This window comes from Equus asinus, chromosome 13 (assembly GCF_041296235.1).
Source record: "Equus asinus isolate D_3611 breed Donkey chromosome 13, EquAss-T2T_v2, whole genome shotgun sequence".
Classification (NCBI taxonomy): Eukaryota; Metazoa; Chordata; class Mammalia; order Perissodactyla; family Equidae; genus Equus; species Equus asinus.
In genome coordinates, this window is record NC_091802.1 from 50,830,075 (window position 1) to 50,846,221 (window position 16,147).

The 16,147-nt window shown below is 38.4% G+C and overlaps 1 long non-coding RNA gene across 1 annotated transcript; it reads left to right on the forward strand.

Moving 5' to 3' along the window:
* The first annotated feature begins 341 nt into the window (after positions 1-341).
* LOC123276459 (uncharacterized) lies at positions 342-2,121 on the forward strand. Its single transcript, XR_011493922.1, has 3 exons — positions 342-472; positions 566-670; positions 1,646-2,121. It is a non-coding gene; the product is annotated as an uncharacterized lncRNA (long non-coding RNA).
* The last annotated feature ends 14,026 nt before the right edge of the window (positions 2,122-16,147 follow it).

The following is a 16,147-nucleotide window of genomic DNA, read 5'->3' on the forward strand; positions in this document are numbered from 1 at the left end:
ATTTCCCACAACAGTAGTGTTATGGTACCTGTTCACTTACTGTTATATTGGTAATGCCAATCTGAAGAAGCAGATCAGTGGGTTTCCAGCACTTTCCCACTTGCTAAAGTATGTTAAATGAAGCTGTGTTGATTACCTATATTTGCATTTCAGTAGCCTAAGTAGCTAAGAAAAACTCTAGCAAATTGATTTTTTTTATATACAGGTTTGCCCCACTATCCAAAAGCTGGCTTCACACCACTTCGCTTTTACAAATGACCTACAGTAGTACCTGTCTTCACTGAAGAAATCCGAAGAGGATTTTCACTTTTACGAAAAAAGGTGAAAATAGCGTCCTGCATTTGTTTTGCAGTGAGTCGTTACAGAGGCTAAGCAGTCAGGCATACTGTCATATTTCAAACCTTCCACATCAGCCACAGCAGACAATGAAGCTGGACCTTCGACATCGAGACAGGCAGACACAGAAGAAGGGGTAAGCATTAGTGATCTTCCTGGCCTGATGGGTTCGGACAACGATGATGAGATGTTAATAGATGACCCTCTTCCTCTCACTCCTCCACCCCAGTCTCCTGTACCCCCCACCGTCCCAACCTCAGACGACTCAGCCTAGCACATCATCATCACCGCCACCTCTCAGCCTTCCAGTGTGCTCGCCGTCTTCCCGAGTCTGGTAAGTGAAACTACACTGCACATACAGCATTTCTACTTCATATAGGCTGTGTATGTATCACGTCATTTCTGCTTTCACTATATGTTAGTGTTATTTTAGGTTTCATGTAGTATTTGGTAGGTTATTTTTGGGTCTGAGAATGCTCAAAAAAATTTTCCCATATAAATTAATGGTAATTGCTTCTTCACTTTACGCCATTTTGGCTTCCTAAGGGTTTCATAGACGTGCTCAACTTTCAGATAGTGGGGGAAACCCGCATATGAATCAAATTTGAACATGATTTTTAATTTAAATATTGGAGTGCTCAGGTTAGCTATCTGTTGGATTAAATGTCAAGCACATCCTTAATTTACTAAATCAGTGTTCAAGTCTGTAATTGAAGTAATCTCTTTGGTAATGTATCCTTAAGGCAAGGGAATACTTTGACTTAATTAAGAAGAGAATGTCAGTTGATGAGTATGTCTTTTCAGAGAATGTCTCCTTGCAGATATACTCAATCAAAGAGATAATAATTAGCTCAGTGAAACCTTACAGGTAGAGAACATATTTGTAATTTTAAAATGAATATACTATTTGTGTAATTAGGCAATGTGAGTTTGTCATTTTACATTTGTCTGATGGAGAAAATAAATTTTCTGATACTAAGTCTCAGATCGTATCCTGAACTATGATCTTGGGGAATTTTCTGAACTCATGTTTGTGTCAGTTTATTTTTATAATATGGGGTAATTCATTAAATGTAATATATTTAATGGTAATTTTAACACACAAGGTTTTTTAATATTTCGTTTCTGTTTACTTTAATGATACTCTATGAGACACACCTAGTTTCTCTGTTCTCTTGGCCTACCAACAACCAGCTTTATGATTTTTGGCAAATTATTTAATGTCAGATTATTTCATGTATAAAATCTGAAGTTTGATCTGCAATGTTTGATCCAGATCTAATATTCTGATTATTTGCTTTATTTAAAGATCATCTTTCGTCTTCTAAAATTGAAGATCTTATTTATATGAAGCTTCTCTTTTATTCCTATGTATTGAGTTCTAAAATCTCTCAAATTGGAATGAGACTGTCAGGAAGACACTGAAACAACAGTGAAAGACTTTGAAATTGGCAAAGAGTACTGAGTGTCTTGTCTAGAACATCCTTCTGCGTTATCTCTACCTTTCAATGTCTTTGAGCTATTTTATAACTCCATAAGATGTAAAATACTGATAGTAATTCAAATGATTCTTGTCCATAGATATGCAAATTGTGCCCCCTGAAACACAACTGATCATTGCCATAGGATATTATCCTGTTTGACATTTATTTGTAAATTCATTTCAGCATTTCTAATTGCCTATATATGCACAGTCTTTGAATTCTCCTTTAAATCACTTATAACATCTTATTGGTTTCTTCATTAATTGATAAGCTAAATAAAATCTTGGACATGTGTTGATTTTATATTTGTATTAGGGTCATGATTTTAACCTTTAAAAATTATCTCTTAATTTACCTAAATAATTAGATTACTGTGAGATTTTAAATAAGATGATGCATGTTAAGGACTTGGCACAATGCCTGAGACATAACGATGATGATTCATATTTAGTCTACTAAGCAAGTAAGCTTTGATTCTAGTTAACGAGTGTCTTCTTCACAGTAACTGATAAGAATTCAAAATAACAAAGGATTTCGCTTAGATGGTTTGAAGATAATTAAAACTATAGCATGACTGAGACAAGGACTTTCGTATCATTAAATTACATATATTTTGGTTACAAATATTCAAACATCAATATCTCACTTAAAATCATGTTTTGATTTATATTAAATACTTTCAAAACTGAAGGGACTAGCAGAGACTTAGTTCCCACCTGAAGTGCTTAGGGAGGCAGAGGCTCAAGAAAACCACGTGGAAAAACATATAGGGGAGTTTGAAAGGAACCAGCTTCTCACTGTTCACACTTCTGCCACTGATGGAAGTCACCCACTTGCTGAAGATTCATTCATAATATGGCTTTTGTCACGGTGGGGGAAAATATAACAAGGAATGGCAAAGAAGAGATTCGAAATAAGGGAGTCAAAATAAACTTTCAACTGCCCTATTCTTTTCCTTCTAGCCTACCTTACCACAAAATAGAGAGACCTTGCAATACAGAGAAGTGAAGGATATTTTATTTAGGTATGTGTTTCTATGTTACTTCATTGAACAAAAATATCTGAGCTGTGCATGGTTAAAGACATAGTTTGGATGAATAGGAAGGAATCCTGATTACAAGCACATTACACGCTGGAACAGGTTTTCTAGGGACAAGATTGGCCTCATCAAGATATATTAAACAGTTGTTGAGATGATTAAATGAGAAGGGTTGAAGGGGCCGTAGGAATGTCCTCAAAGAATTTCTTGTCCTCAATATCATTATAAGCAAAATAAACAAACAAATAAATTCAACCAACATTTATTAAATACTGACTATGTGCCAGGTACTATTTTAGCCAGAAAAATCTCTGCCCTCATGAAGCTTACTGTGGGAGGGAGCAGAGAGCAGAGCAGGAGACACAGTCAGTAAGTAAAATAAAAAAATAAATAATGTGGTATATCGATAGGTGCCACGGAGAAAAATGAACACAGCAGGAAGGGAAGTGCTGAGGGCTGTAGTTTTAAAAAGCTTGGTAAGAGAAAGTCACTTTGAGGGGATATTTGAGCAAAGATTTAAAGAGAAGGAGCAAGCCTTGAGGATATGGGGTAGAAAGGGAGGGGGGAAGAATGTTCCAGATAGAAGACCCTGAGGCAGGTAAATACCTGATGTGCTTGAGGAATAACAAGGACGCCAGCTGGCCTCAGCAGAATGAGCAAGGAGGACAGAACGGAACAGGGTCAGGGAGGTAACGGGAGTGAGGATGGAGGCAGATCCTTGTGGGCCTAGGGAGCCACTGTAAGGTCTTCGGCTTTCACTCTCAAAGACAGCGGGAGCCACTGGAGAATTTCAAATAATGGAGCCATATTACCTGGGTCACCAAGAAAAGAAAAGCAGCAACTGCATTCAAACAATGAAAGGGTTGACAAGAAAGAGAAGACTCTGTAGAGAAAAACCCAGAAATACTTGGCTCTAAACCTGCTCCTATGCCTCCCCCACCCAGCCCTCACAGCCAAAAAGTCATATGGAAAAATTTCCTCCCCCAAATCTGGAGACAATCACGTTGAGTTGGTTCATTCACTTTTTTCTCTTTGAACTGAGGATGAATAAAACTGTTTATTTTGAGTTTGGTACCCAATTCCAATGTGTGAAGGGGGGTTTTTCCCCTCACACCACTAAGCAATGCTTGGGACATCAGCTGGGTGTCCTGCTAGTCAACCCAATTCTCACACTATCTACCCGGAGACAGCATCAGATTCCCCAGGTGAAGGGCTCAATCCCACAAGACCGCCCTCCACTTCAGATGCCACTCGCAAGGCCAGGTTGTTACCTGTGCTTCTGACTAACTGGCTATAAATCAGAGGTTCCCAAGACCCCCTACTTGGGTTCGATTAATTTGCTAGAGCAGCTCACAGAACTCAGGAAACCCATTTACTCACTAGATTACCGGTTTACTACAAAGGATATTAAAGGATACGCGTCAACAGCCAGAGATCCATAGGACAAGGTCCTGATCACAGGCGCTTCTGTCCTCATGGAGTCTGGGGCCTGGCACGGTGGAGGCATTCTGGTTCCCCAACCTGGAAGCTCTCTGAACCCTCTCTGTTTTGGGTTTTTATGTAGCCTTCATTACATATGCACTGTTAATTAAATCATCGGCCACTGGCGATTTATTCCCCCAGCCTCTCACCCTCCCTGGAAATCAGGGGTTGGGACTGAAAGTTCCAACCCTCTGTTCTGGGTTGGTTCCCCTGGCAACCAGCCCCCATTCCTTAGGTGCTTTCCAAAAGTCACCTTATTAACATAAACCCATTCAGTGTTGGAAAGTATGAAGAACAAGACAACTATTTCACCACACTCTTTCAGAAAGGCTCTGAAGGCTTTGCAGGACTGAGGACAGAGACTGAATATTATAATAAAAGATGCTTCCATTGCTCTTATTGCTTAGGAGATTCCAAGGATCTGGGGGAGCTGTGAGCCAGGAACTGTGGACAAAGACCAAATATATATGAGAAATAGATTTTGGTCATATGAATGACCATATATATATATATATATATATATATATATATTTCCCATAAATCACAATATCACACTGTCATTGGGGGTGGGGGAGTGAGACAGAGAAATGAACAATGAGCCTCTCTCTCTCTGATGGATACAAAGGTTCCATGGCAACATTCTGAATTGAGGGAAATGGTCCAAAGGTTGAATAAACAGGTGTAATGCACTGGGGGGAAAAGTCAAGAAGTCACCACATTATATCAGGTGAGACAGAGGCACTCAAGCCTTGCAATAGCTTGGGAAACTGCAAATATCCTATGGGGTAAGAGGGACTATTGCATGCAAAAGGCACGGAGCCACCTTAGGGGAAAACAGCTCAAGAACAGAATAAAAAGGGGAAATATTGACCTAAGGAAAACATTACAAGGTCCAATACAATGTAATTACAGAAAAAAAGTTTAAAAAATTAGAAAAAACAATTAACAGAATAAACACTGCTGAGAATTGAATTACTGAGGTAGAGGAGCTTTGCCTAATCAGAGCAAACACATAAAAAATACAGAGAATCAAGCAATAAATGAAGCTAAGAGATCCAGAACACAGACTAAGATAATCCAATAAGAATAAGTTTTCTCTATGAAATAGACACCCCATACAATGGTAGAGAAGATGTATTTAAAAATATAACTCAAGAAGGGGGTCAGACTGGTGGCATAATGGTTAAATTTGTGCACTTGGCTTCGGCGGCCCAGGATTTGCTGGTTTGGATCCTGGGCATGGACATATACACATGCTTATCAAGCCATGCTGTGGCAGGTGTCCCACATATAAAGTAGAGGAAGATGGGCACGGATGTTAGCTCAGGGCCAACCTTCATAAGCAAAAAAAAAGGAGCAGGATTGGTGGCAGACATTAGCTCAGGGCTAATCTTCCTCAAAAAAAATAAAAGTAAAAAAATATCTCAAGAAGAATATCCCATAAAGAAAAAAACTGTAACTCCAAATTAAAAAGAACCTATTTTTTCTAGTTAAGTCTGATAGAGAATGCTCAAATCCAATATGACTGAATCTCAAGGATAAAAGAATTCTTCAGGCATCCAAGCAGAAAAAGCAAATCACCTTCAAGAGGGGAGAAATAAAGCTAGTGTTAGACATCTCTATAGCAGCATTTGGGGTCCAAAGATGATGAAGCAAAGTCTACAAATGTGCCCTCAAATGTCTACAAAGTGGGGCCTTCAGGGCCGGCCCTGTGGCTGAGTGGTTAACGTTCCACGCATTCCACTTCAGGGGCCCAGGTTTGCATGTTTGGATCCTGGTGCTGACCTACTCCACTCATCAGTCATGCTGTGGAGGTTTCTCACATACAAAGCAGAGGAAGATTGGCATAGATGCTAGCTCAGGACTAATCTTCCTCACCAAAAAAAAAAAAAACCAAAAGGGGGGTGTCTTCAAGTCATGAGCATGGGCAATACTTGGACACTTGTTAGAAATGCAGAATCTCAGGCCCAATGCCAGTCTTACTGAATCTGCATGTTTGACAAGTCCCCAGGTAATTTCTATGCATATTAAAGTCTGACAATTAGTAACCAACAAAGCTCTCATGGAAAGAAGGTGTTGAAAGCAATATTCTATTTCAGTTACTATGTCACTCTATTTATAAGGTCATATTTTCAAACATAAAATTACTAACAGAAATAGCACCCATGAGCTTTCTGAAGGCTGGATAACAAAATTCAGATGTCTCATTCAGGAACAAAGAAGCAAGAAGTGAAAGCATGGTGTTAACTCTGAATTCGTTTGAACAGAGAGCACAACAACCATGAGAATTAGGGTTAAAGAACTGAATGTGAATGCAGTAATGTGGATGATGTGAAAATGATATAACCCACAACAGGGAAGATGGGAAGAAGAATATCTCCATTTTTCAAAGCCAACGTCTACAAATACTTTCTAAATTTGAAGGCTGTAATGTTTTAAAAGAGCATAATGACTCCAATATCTTAGTATTTTTAATGTTTACACCTGTCTGCTTTTTTTTTATTACCTTAAAGACATATTTTGGGAAATGAGTTTTCCTGCAGTAAAGGCACATGTGAAGTTCAACAATTCCCTCAATTTCCCTTCCTTTTATTTTTCTTAAACTAAATTCAAGAAAATTTAATATTGTAATTACAATAACATTTATACTTATCACTTTTACAAAAGTATTTTTATCTTTCTATTCCACCCATCCATCATCAATATTTTCTCTGTTCACATGCAGAAAAAGTTGCCTATGCATCAGTGGTGTCTAGAACGTTGATTTATTTTTTTTATTGAAGTAACGTTGGTTTAGAACATTATATCAATTTCAGGTGTACATCATATTTTGACTTCTGTGTAGACTACACTGTGTTCACCATCCAAAGTCCAGTTGCCTAGAATGCTGTTTAATGTTGACAATGCAAGTTTTTAAACGCTCATAGTTTTACATTTCTTTCTTGTCTAAATTACTTCAAAAGAGCATGAGTAATTTTTTAAAAGTAATATAGCCAAACAAATATGAGAGGATATAAATAGTAGTTAATTGTAGGTGGTGAAAATACAGTTGATTTTTTTTTTATGGGGAAGAGTTGCTCTGAGCTAACAGCTGTTGCCAATCTTCCTCTTTTTTTGCTTGAGGAAGATTAGCCCCAAGCTAACATCTGTGTCAGTCTTCCTTTATTTCACATTGGGTGGTTGCCATAGCATGGCTTGACCAGTGTTCTAAGTCTGCGCCCAGGATCCGAACCTATGAACCTGGGCCACCAAGGTGGAGCATGCTGGACTTAACTGCTACGCCATGGGGCCAGCCCCAAGCTGATTATTTTTTTCTTTGGATTTTTACGTATTTTTTATGTCAAACAAAGTTCAGCCAAGCTTTATGTCAGAGTATCAAAGATATTTTTGACCTAAAGAAGATATTTACTGATCCCTCATACTTGGGCTTCAGTTCCATGGCCTTAATTGGAGTAAAGGCAGAAGCCAAAGACCAAAGCACATCTAAAGCAGAAAACCTTAGAAAGAACCCTTCCTCCCTGTATAAGCTGGGAGCCCCAAAAGGCTACATTCTCAGGGTAAAAATCTACAAGTGACCTCCCCAGCGCCCCAACCTTAGGGTTCCCTTGGCATAAACTTTGCATTGGCATGGCATAGGGATACAATACTATTCTTGCCACAGATCAGCCTCATGCAGATCTATACCTCATGCAGACCTGGATATGCATGGCTGGGATGGGCCGGGGAATCCCAAGCCTTGAAGTGGTTTGAGGTGGTCCCCAATGGGTAATGCACTCACGTATTGGCGGATGTGGATGGCAAATCTCTTCAGGAGGAGGCCACCATCAGCATAGGCACTGGAGAATCCCCACAAAGTTTTTCAAAGACAATGACTAGCACTCCATCAATTAAGAACAGGATAACAAGGAAACACGAATGATAACCAGCAGAAACAAGAGACAGCAGAAACAGTCCCACAAATAAACAGATGCAGATTATAAAACAAATATCTGCAATGGGTTTAAAGGAATAAATGACAAGCTTGGAAATATTTGCAGGCAGCAGGAAACTAAAGGAGTGACCATGCAGTTTTGAAAAAGAACCAAACAGCATGTCTCAAAGTGAAAAATGTAATAGCTGGAATTAAAAGCTCAATAGATGTGTTAAGAAAAAGATGACACAAAGAAGAATTAGTTAATGGGAAGATTGAAGTAATTACCCAGAATTTCAGTACAGAGTGAAAAAAAATGTGAAAAATACAGAAAAGAGCTTAAGAGAGGTGAAGTCTAAAATGTATTTGATTAGTTTTAGGAGAAGAGAGAAGAAATAGGCAATATTTGAAGAGATAATGGCTGAGAATTATCCAGAACTAATGAAGTCACCAATCTACAGACTTAAGTGGCTCAGTAAATCCCAAGAAGGATAAATAAGAAGATAAATACATTCATATGCATCCGAGTGTGTTAACCACAAGGAAGCTGGGGTAGCCTGTTAATATCAAAGAAGGCAGACTTTGAGATAAAAAGCATTACTAGAGATAAAGGGGACCACTTCATAAGGATAAACATTTAATTTCAAAGTAAGGTAACCATTTTACATTTTGTGTACACCTAATACCACAGTGTAAAAATACATAAAGAAGAAAAAAGAACCACAGAAGAAAAAAATCCATAAATCATATTGTGAAAATAACAAAACTCTTTCAGTAATTGATGCAACAAACAAATTAAAATGTCAGGACAAATAGATATAGAAGATCTGAACAACATATTAACTAACAAAACTTGAACTAATAGACATTCATAGAACAGTGTCCCACATATAAAGTAGAGGAAGATGGGCATGGATGTTAGCTCAGGGCCAGTCTTCCTCAGCAAAAAGAGGAGGCTTGGTCGCAGATGTTAGCTCAGGGCTGATCTTCCTCAAGAAAAATAAATAAAAAATAAAAAAGAAGAGAAATAGTATGCTTCTGCTTATATAAAATACAATAAAGGGCAAAATTCAACAGTTCTGTTCAGACTCTTAGAGATATAAAGAAAATCAAGGAATTGATTTCCATAAAAGTCAGAAGATCAGAATAGTGATTAACTCTGGAAAGAGAGAAGAGGTTGTAATCAGAAAAATACCATGGGGATGGGGGGCTTCTGTAGTGATAGCAATGTTCTATTCTTTTTTCTTTTTTTTATTATGTAAGTTTTAGGTGTACAGCATTATAATTCAACATCTGTAATGTCCTATTTCTTTTTTTTTTTTTTTTGAGGAAGATTAGCCCTGAGCTAACATCTGCCGCCAATCTTCCTCTTTTTGCTGAGGAAGATTGGGCCTGAGCTAACATGTGTGCCCATCTTCCTCTATTTTATATGTTGGATGCCTGCCACAGCATGGCTTCATAAGAGGTGCATAGGTCTGTGCCCGGGATCCAAACCAGTGAACCCTAGGCCGCCAAAGCAGAGTGAGTGAAATTAACCAATATGCTACCAGGCCAGCACCTATAATGTTCTGTTTCTTGATGTGGATGGTGGTTATCTTATTTATAAGAATTTATCAAGATGTATGCATAAGTTGAATAAAGCTTCTGTATGTATGTTTCATTTTTTGCATTTAAATATCTAATCTATTTTTAATTTATCTTGAAGTAGGGTCTAAGGAGTGGGTCCAACTTTAGCTTTTTTCATAGGGCTATCCAGATATCACAATACTCCTTATTTAAAAATCAATCTTTCCCCCACTAATTTGCAGTATGCCTTTACTGTAAACTAAATTAAACATGCAACTGGATCTAATTCTGCATTTTCTATTGTTTTCCTCTGGCCAGTCTATTCATGCCCCAATACCAAGATGGTTTAATTAGGGAAGCTTTAGAGCCAAGATTCTCAACCTTAGCAGTATTGGCATTTTGGGCCAGACCATTCTTTTTTGTAGGGTGCTGTTCTGCATATTGTAGGATGTTTAGCATGTTCCTGGGCCTCTACCCACCAGATGCCAGTAGCAACCTCCTACTCCTACCCCAACTCCTAGTTGTGACAAATAAAAATTTCTCCAAACATGGCTGAGTGTTACCTGGGGCGTGGCGGGTGGAGGAGAGGCCGGGGGCCGGAGGAACAGTTGAGAAGCCCTGCTTTGGAGTATATTTTGATATCTGGCAATGCTACTGTTGGAGGAGGTCATGGACAGGATGTGACCGCTGGCTGACCTGCGAGCTGGACCCAGGCAATTGGAGTCTCCAAACATCCTCCCCTGTCCTTGAAATATATGTCCTGCCTACTGTTCCATTAGCCAGAGCTGTTTCAAGGACACAGCCTTGAGAGAGTATGTGTTGCTGAGACCATCGGGACAGTATATGTGACAGAACCCCGTCAAGGCCTCTATATAAACTTTCAAGATTCCAGTGGGTAGGTATGGAGATCCACTCATCTTGCTGCTGCCCAAGACAAGCCTGGTAAGTTCTCTGGCTTCTTCACACCTGCCACCTACCAATCTGGAGTGGTCTGCCTCTTTGTTCGGTTTCTCCTTGCCCTCTGTGTACAGGGGCCGGTTTGTGAACCAACAGCTACTTTCGCTCACTGCTCTCCTCAATTAAGATCTCCTTGAGGGGTCGGCCCCGTGGCCGAGTGGTTGAGTTCTCGTGCTCTGCTTCAGCAGCCCAGGGTTTCGCCAGTTGGGATCCTGGGCGTGGACATGGCACTGCTCATCAAGCCATGCTGAGGTGGCATCCCACATGCCACAAGGAGAAGGACCCACAACTATGTACTGGGGGGATTGGTGGAGAAAAAGCAGAAAAAATAAAGATCTTCTTGCTTATTTAATTCGCCCCAAGCATTTTATAACCTACATGTTTAGTTACAGAAGAAAGCATAACAGTATTTCTATTGGGATTACATTAAACTTATACATTAATGAAGGAAAAACTAAAATCTTTATGATGTTGAGTATGCCTATCCAGGAATATGCATATTGTTATTTATTCAGGTCTACCTTTTTGTCTTCCAGGAGTGTGCTATTGTTTTTCTCATGTAAGCTTTGGATATTTCTTGTTAGGATTTGCTATTGTAAAAAGAGTCTATATATGCAAACTACTGGTTAGGTGTGTTAATTTTAAAACTCAATACTTTACTAATTTTTTAATTGTTTGTAGTATTTTCTCCTTTGCTTATTTTGGGTTTTCAAGTTATAGATATTATCTATAATAGCACTATCTGATAGACGTTTCTGAAATGATGGAAATGTTCAATATCTATACTGTCCAAAATGGCAGCCATTACCCACATATGGCTATTAAGCACTTGGACTATGGCTAGTGTGACCGAGGAACTGAATTCTAAATTTCCTTTACTTTTAATTAATTTAAATTTAAATAACCACATGTGGCTATTGGCTACCATATTGGACAGCATAGATCTATAGTTTTACTTCTTCCTTTTCAATCCATGTGCCTCAATTGCTAACTTTTATCCAATTGCATTGACTAATACTTCCAACACAATATTAAATAGGAGTGGAGATTGCAAGCATCATTATATTCTTTCTGAGTTTTGCAGGAAAGCCTCTAACGATTCTCCATTAAGTAAAATAAATGCTGATACAGTGTGTTATGTGTGTGCGCGCCCATAATTAATCTTAAGGAAGTATGCAATATTGAAAATAGCTAGCAATCTAATCTCTTCATCTCACCTCTTCTTGTTCCCCTTCAGTTATCCAAAATTTTACTTTAAGTTTTTTCAGTCCTAAGACCATTGAGAAGATCAGGAAGCTTATTCTACTTTTTATATAAAGTCCTAATTCTTTACCATTTAAAATAATTGTATTCTATCTGTAGGAGAATATTTTCTCCCTTATAACCATTATTCTTAGTACTACAAATTAAATATCTACTTAATGCTCACCACCAGTCTTTATGTCAATGTATTTTCAGTCTTATTTCTTGTCTAGAGCTCACTCTCGTCCATTCCTCAGAAACAGATCTATATCTATATCTATCTGTCTATCTATCTATCTATCCATCTATCTATCTTCAGGTTCACTGATTATTTCTTCTGTCATCTCCATATCTCTATTCTTCTACTGATGTCATCCAACAAATTTTATATTTAAACCTATACTGTTTTATATTATATAAATATATTTTATATTGTATTTTTGTTTAAAAATCTGTTCCTCTTTTACATTTCTATAAATTTTCTACATTTTGATTCCCTGTGAGCATGTCTCCTTTTGCCTCATTCAGTATATTCAAATAGCTGCTGTTAAGCCCTGGTCTGATAATTCTAACATCTTGGTCATCTTGAGGTTCGCGTCAGTTGATTGTCTTTTCCTGTTAAAATGGATCATATCTTTTCTGGCTTTTTGTACATATAGTAATTTTGCCTTATATCCTGGACATTTTGGCTTCTGTTATTTTCCTCCGGAGTGGTGATATTTATGTTTTAGCAGGCAATTAACTGAGTTCAACTCAAACTGCAAACTGTCAACAGCTGTGTTGGGTGTTGGCTCCGCTCTCAGTTCAGACTGACTTCAGTTTGTTCTGTGCGTGCTTGGTCCCAGGGTGAGCCAGAGGCTCGGCAGGTTTTCACACATTCTTTGGGGTCCTCCATCTCTCATTCTTCCCTTTCTGGGATTCCCTCCTCACTCTCTGGAAGCTCTGATTGCCTGAGCCCCTTCTCTGGTTCTCCTTACTAGAAAGAAGGGGAGCAGTCTGTCAGAGTTTCAGCCCTCCTGCACTTCCAGTGGCACTGCAGATGCTCTCAGGGTAATGCTACAAAACAGAAACCAAAACAGGAGAACAGGGGGCTTATTTCCGAGCCAAACACTTCCTCCAAGTATTGACTCTCTTCCAAAGTCTGCCTGCTTTTGCTTGTTGCTGGTTTTGTATTTTTCTCAGTTTATCTGAAGTAAGGCTGGGTGGGCTGTAACTCCACCATGTTCAAAGCAGAACTTCCCTGGAAGGGATCTTTGGTGTGCTAGTTTTATGTGGGTTGGATTCCTCCAGTATCATCAGACATTATTAGACGTTATCCTCTCATGGCCTCTTGCAGACACTCATGAATTCAATCCAGCAGAATCCTTCCCAGTTTCGGCTGCTGTTCTCATTGAGTACCTGTTCCAAATTTGGGGGTCCTCCTGTTACCAGGGTCATCAGATGCCACAGTGCTTCCCTCTCTTCATCCAACAGAGATGGTGATTCCACATGGACCATGCAGGTTTGGGTGATGAACACCCAAAGTAGGGCTGCTGTAAAAAAAATTACCACAAATGGAGTGGCTTAAAACAGCAGAAATTCTTTCATAGTTCTGGAGGCCAGAAGTCTGAAGTCAAAGTGTTGTCAAGGCCATGGTCTCTCTGAAGGCTTCCTTGCTTCTTCCTTACTTCTGGTGACTGCTGGCAATCCTTGACATTCCTCAGCTTGTAGATGCATCACTCTCATCTCTGCCTCTTTTGTCACATGGCCTTCTCCCTGTGTGTCTTCTGTGTGCCCAAATTTCCCTTGCTTTATAAGGCTACCAGTCATCGGATTAAGGCCCATATTAATCCAATATGACCTAGTCTTAACTTGATGGCATCTACAAAAATCCTATTTCCAAATAAGGTCAAATTCACAGACGTTAGGACTTGAACTTATCTTTTTGAGAACACATTTCAACCTACGACAGGTGATTTGCCCTCAATGGATCATATTGGGAGTATTGGAGGATAATTTGTAATCCAGTTTTTTTTAAAGGTCATTCATGGACCTTTTGTCTGCTTTTCTAGCTTTTTTTTTTGGTCAGGAAATTTGGAGAGATTCCTAAAAGGTGAAAACACCAGATATTGAATAGAGTTACACAGGTTTTGTAATGGGAGATGGTGTGTTGTTGCAAGCAGGCAAAGAATAAAGAACAGGATGAGGGGCTAAAAAAAATTTGCCTTCAGCATAAGTATCACCCAAGACATGAATTACAATCCTACCTAAAACAGGCAGGAAAATGCCTATTTTATGTTATTTCTTTTCTTTGTGAGGAAGATTGGCCCTGAGCTAACATCTATTGCCAATCTTCCTCTTTTTCCTTGAGGAAGATTGTCCATCTGTGGCAATCTTCCTCTGTTTTGTATGTGGGACGCCTCCACAGCATAGCTTGATGAGCAGTGCTAGGTCCATGCCCAGATCTGAACCTATGAACCCTGGGCTACACATGAACTTAACCAGTATGCCACCAGGCCAGCCCCAAAAATGCCTATTTTAAAAATGATAAAAGATTGAGATGAAAACATTTAAAATATATATCTAGGGATCCAAATTTCTAACTATGATATTTATTTTAGATTTAGTAAAAATATTTATTAATGTATAGAATTAAGTGACTTGTGTAACACCACATAAATAGTAAAATGGAATCCAACCCACTATGTTGTTCTAAGTTTTACTTATTTTACATTTGTTTCTTTTAAAAATGGGAAACCACTAAAACAATAATCTTGAACATTTTTAAAAGGGGGAAAATCATCCTAGCTCTCCTACTATCCTAAGACCAAAAATATTTTTTCTTGTATATTATCTTCCAGTCTTTTTCCATTTGCAACTATATTTTTACATATTTCCAAGAAATCAAGGTCAACTTTTAACTAAAAAATGAGCAATAGAAACTGTGTATAATTAAGGAATTCAGTTACAAGAAATTTAATTGCTTTGCATTTTCACTTAAAATGAAATCCATAATACCCAGGGGAATTTTCAAGGTCTTCTTAGCTGCTTCTTGGAATCCTCCCTCAGGAATTGCTGATGCCGGTCTTACAACTGTTCTGTTTTCACAAAGGCACATTATGTGATTAAATACCAAGCCTGTGGTCCACCTGCCCAAGCTGACAATTAGGCCTCAAATATTACTATCAGCCATTTCATTAAACTCATTTTCATTAAAGAGTTTAAGGTGTAACAATTACAAAGTGAACAAATAATTTCTGTGACTAACCATGATTCATGATACACAGATTACCATCAAAATCTGTATCAATTTGGTGGCAAAAGATTATCCTCAATTCAGACACAAATGCCCTGAAATGAAATCATCCAGAGATGTAGCACAGACACAGACCTGCACGGTAGTTAAGACCGAGCTTTACTTTGGAACGAACTAGGTTTGGATCTTGAGCGCTCTTCTTGTTGGCTGGTGAAGGTACTTAAACCTTCCTAAGCTTCAGCTTCATTATCCTTAAGTGGAGAAATTACAACTTAATTCATAGATTCTTGAGAAGGTTATAAGATCAAAACAATGCCTGACGCTTAGACCTTCAGTTACTGAATTATTCAATTGAACATTGAATTATTCAATTATTGAATAAATATTCAAAGAGTAACAGGTCCTACAGAGATACTAGTCTATAAAGCATGCTGCGGACCCAACTGGTCTGACTTTGGTCACTAGAATCTTGATTGTAACCACCACTCTGATCTACCGATTGTGGTATTTACCTTTCGTAATATCGAATGGGTACTTTCAACCCACAACTTTATCATGATAGAAGGAATTAGTAGTTATAAATCAAAAAACTCAAAATATGAAATAAAATTCATATAGTTTACTACACATTTAACTTTATGACACATTTAAATACAATTAATAAGTAGTCAGTCATAAACATGGTGTGGTCCAGAACTTAATTCCAGTTCTTCCCAGATTAAACTGCAGGCAGATGAGGGAAATGTTTTGATCTGGTACCAATCTTCCTCTTCGTTTATTGTACAGGCTCTCATTGTTCTGTCTCCATGTTTACATTGATCTATGGCAGGTATGTCACTTCTTTGCTCCAGGAATGTGGATTTCAGACTACAATTACTCAAAGTTAATACATAGTC